Here is a 4680-nt window from a genome sequence, read left to right as displayed (position 1 = left end):
CGGCACGCCCACTGGGCGATCTGCGCATGCCCAAGGCTCCTGTCTTCCAGGTAAGGACCAATCCCCGGCCAGGTTGGGCCACTCCGTAGACACTTGGAGGTCCCAACAAATACTTTCGACTGGGCCTAGTGAGGCGTGGGCCAGGTTTCCAGGTCCAGTCCTTTTTTCCCTCTGGACCCCCATGGCAAACACCTTACCAGCTTCGACCTCCCACACCTTAATCCCGCCTGCTCCCCAACTCAGACCCTCCTCCCAGACACACCCTCTCCCACCTCTCCCGGCCCCGCGGTTTCCGCTTTTCCGGAAGCAGCACCAGTCACCACCAGTGGTGCCCAACCTTTTGGCTCTCTGGGCCACTCGTCAAATACACCAACACTAATGAAAACTAAATGATGAGCAAAAGGAAAAAAAAGGTTTCAAGTAAATTTACGATTCGTAAATCGTTGGGCTGCATTCACAGCCACCCTGACGGGTTGCACACCCTCGCATGCTCTAGCACCAGGCCCACCCATTTTCCATTTTCCTGTCACCTCCGGTGGGTAAACCGTTTCCTGCTGAGGAGTTGTGCCTTCTAAAATTGATCTTCTGGCCCTGGCTGGCGTAGCTCAGTGGATTGAGCGCATGCCTGCGAACCAAAGCATCGCCGGTTTCATTCCCAGTCAGGGCACATGCCTGGGTTGCAGGCCATATCCCCAGTGTAGAATGTGCTAGAGGCAACTATGCATTGATGTTTCACTCCCTCTCTTTCTCCCTCCCTTCCCCATCTCTCTAAAATAAATAAAATCTTTTAAAAAATTAAATTAAATTAGTCATCTGGAACAGAGACAGAATCATGGATAGGGGAGGGAATTAAAAAGTATGAATACGAATAGGTAGTTACAGAAGAGCCAGGAGGGTGTAAAGTACAATATGGGAAATGGGGTAACCGAAGAACTTACCCACAAAACCCACAGACATCAACAATGGTGCGGGGATGGTCTGAGGGAGTGGGAGGTGCTGGGTGAAGGGGGGCAATAGGGGAAGAATCAGGACAACTCTAATAGCATAATCAATAAAATGCAATGAAAATAAAATTTACCTTCTTCTGGCTACCAGGTCAGTACTTCCAGCAGTGAAGAACAAACAATATATAAGAATTTAATTTTTGGCCTTGGCTGGTGTGGCTCAGTGGATTGAGCGCGGGGCTGTGAACCAGACAATCATGGTTCGATTCCCGGTCAGGGCACATGCCTGGGTTGCGGGCCAGTTCCCAGCAGGGGACTCACGAGAGGCAACCATACATTGATATTTCTGTCCTTCTCTCCTTCCCTCCCCCTCTAAAAATAAATAAATAAAATATAAAAAAAATTTTAACTTTTGGCCCAGGCTGGGGTAGCTCACGAGTTCGGCACCGTCCTACAAAGCAAAAGGTTGCTGATTGGAAACCTGACCCAGGTTTCGGGCTGGGTCCCTGGCTGGAGTGTCCACAAGAGGAAAGGCATCAATGTTTCTCTCTCAAGTCCATGTTTCTCCCCTTCTCTTTCTCTCTCTATCACCATCTCCAAAAATAAATAAATTATATCTTCTTTTGAAAAAAGAATTTAACTTGTTGCAAACAAGTGCTCTTGTCTCCAGTTCATCTACCTCCGCCTTGCCAAAAAGGTGAAAACTGGCCCTGGCTGGGCAGCTCCGTTGGTTGGAACATCATATGTGTACCAAAAGGTTGTGGGTTCGGTCCCGGGTCGGAGCACTTACCTAAGTTTGGGGTTCAAACCCAAGGCGGGGCCCCTACGAGAGGGAAATGGGTCAATGTTTCCCTGTCACATCAATGACTTTCATTCCCTCTCTTTCTCCCCCTTTTTCTCTCTCACACACAATAAAAATATATCCTCAGGTGAGGATTTTTTTAAAAACAGGGAAAAAATGGCATTCTCCTAGGCAGAGGGCGGGGGTAATGGACTTTGAGGTCTGATCCAAGGCACAGCAGCTTCCTCATGACAGTTACCAGATTTTCCTTGTACATTCTAGTCACTTCTTTGGGGGGTTTTCCCCTCACCTTTTCATTGACATACCATAAAAAATCCACCTACTCAGCCCAGGCTGTTGTGGCTCAGTGGATTGAGTGCTGGCCTGTGAACTAAAGGGTCACTGGTTCGATTCCCAGTCTAGGGCACATGCCTGGGCAGCAGGCAAGGTCCAGGTCCCTGGTTGTAGGGGGGAGGGTATAAGAAGTAACCACACATTGATGTTTCTCTCTTTCTCCTCCTTTCCCCTCTCTCTAAATATAAATGAATAACCTCTTTTTAAAAAATTAAAGTAAAAAATAAATAAAATAAAATCTTTAATGTGACCTTATGTGGAAATAGGGTCTTTGTGGATATAATAACCAGGTTAAGATGAGGTCACAGTGGCGGGTCCTAATGCAGTGTGACCGCAGTGTTTATACAAAGAGGAAAACATGCCAGGTGAAACCAGACACCCAGGGGAAGAAAGTCGCAGGACAACCGAGGCCCAGAAGGAGGTGTCTGAGGAACCCCAGGGATTGCCAGCCACACCCAGAGCAAAGGGCAAGGCAGGAACCGATTCTCCCCTGGAGCCTGCAGACAGGGCGCAGCCCACTGACGCCGTGATTTCAGACCTCCAGCCTCAGAACCATTAGACAATCAGTGTGTGTTGTTCTAAGCCACCCAGTTTACGGGACTTTATGAGGGAAGCCCTAGAGATCTGCTTGTTGGGACAAATGAACACATCTCCCCACTTCCACCAATCTGTGGTCACAAGGGAAAGGAGAAGGGGAAGCAGGCCCACTCCTCGCCTGGAGAGGTTTAGGGCAGAAACTCAAATAGAGCCCCTGACCCCCCCACCCCCATCGTGTTCCCACCTGCCCCACTCTGTTCTGTACCGTGGGGGATCCCCACGTGCACAGGTATGCGTGCCCCAAGCCAAATATCCATGCTCCCCTCGCCCACCCACCCACACCTTGGCCACCCTTCAGGCCTCTGAAGAGCAGATGAGGGTGAGGGCTGGGCAGGCTCTGGTCATGGACTCAATTCCTGCCCCTGGGAGACTGGGGGTAGGAGGACGTGTGCCCATGGTCTTGCAGATTCCTCACCCTGGCCCTCTAAAGCTCAGGCCCAGGGTGCTGCCCCCGGGCTCGGCCGGCAGCCTCCACGTCCAGCATGTGCCCATCAGCAGCCAGGGCCTTTGCTGGCAGCAGCGTCTCACTCAATTCTCATCCCAGTTTAAAGGTGAAAACACCAAAGCACAGTAACACTGAAGCGTAGTAAAGTGAAACAATCTGCCCAGGGCTACGAGGTTAATAAAAACTGGATATCTAGGATCACATCCCGGCCTGTCTGCCCTGGAGCAGTGAGCCTCAGCTGATTGGAGGATAGTGCTCTAACTGGAAAGGTTGTGGGTTCCATTCCCACAGCACATACCCAGGATGCAGATTCAATACCCGTCCCACGTGCAGGCAACCCCTGGTCCTGGCACATATGGTCCCCGGTTTATGCACATCCGGGAAGCAACCAATCCATGCTTCACACTCGCATCGATGTTTTTCTCTCTCCCTTCCTCTCTCTCCAAAAGGCAATTTAAAAGAGTGTCCTCAGGTGAGGAGAAACATTTTTTTGATCACGGTCTGTTTGACTGCCAGACCCCTCCTCTTCCCACCACAGCCTGCTTTTCCCTAGGCTTCATGTGAATCGGTAAGCCGCCAAACCCTTATTAGACATTAAAAACAGTTACACAAAGCAGATGTTAAAAAGCAAACACTACAGCCATCAAAGCAATTTAGTACCAGAGAAAGAAGAGACGGCCTGAAAATAGACCCAAACACAAATTAGAATCTCATATACAACAGAGGTATTTTATTCTTATTTATTTATTTCTTATTTTAATTTTATTAAAGCCGGGGACAGTGGAACAAGGAAGGCCCCGAGACAGAAGCAGCAACAGGGAAGAGCTTAGGCGGGGCCGCCTGGCTCTCCAAAAATGTTACATAGGAAAGAAGTGAGCCTGGTGGGGCTGCTGTCAGCTCACTGGGGAGTCAGGGGAAAGGGGGCCTGGAGACAGGTTCAGGGGGTCAGCCCAAAACAAGCTGTCGCTGCCCATTGCTCCCCTGGTTGCAAGTCTCATGGGGTCCCTCAGAGTTTAGGAGATGCACACCTGAGAAGGAAGAATCACTTGGGTGTGCCTCCAGCAGGGAGCGCGCCCCAACAGAGGCATTTATTTTTTTTTATTGATTGATTTTTAGAGAGAGGAAGGGGAAAGGGGAGAGAGAGAGTGAGAGTGAGAGCGAGAGACATCGATTTGTTGTTCCACTTATGTACGCATTCATTGGTTGATTCTTGTATGCACCCTGACTGGGCGCCAAACCCACAACCCTAGCATAGTGGGACAAAGCTCTAACCGACTGAGCTACACGACCAGGACCCCAACAGAGGCATTTTAAATGAATGGATAGAAAGAGAAAGAATTCAGTAAGTGGCAGCAGAACAGGGGTGAGCCATCTGGAGGAAGGTCAAGCTCACTGTTTGGAGCTCTGGGGCCCTGCCTTCTTGCTACAGTCACATTAAACCTGAAGGATCAAAAATTTCCATATAAACAACAAAAGCACACAGGTGCTCAAAAAGTTTCCTTCAAGTAGCAAAAACTTTTCTAAAGCAGTATGAGACAACTCTAAAGAAAAACTAGACT

This window comes from Sturnira hondurensis, unplaced genomic scaffold (genome assembly GCF_014824575.4).
Source record: "Sturnira hondurensis isolate 20B ecotype Veracruz unplaced genomic scaffold, ASM1482457v3 Scaffold0012984, whole genome shotgun sequence".
Taxonomy (NCBI): Eukaryota; Metazoa; Chordata; class Mammalia; order Chiroptera; family Phyllostomidae; genus Sturnira; species Sturnira hondurensis.
This window is presented reverse-complemented; position numbering follows the sequence as displayed.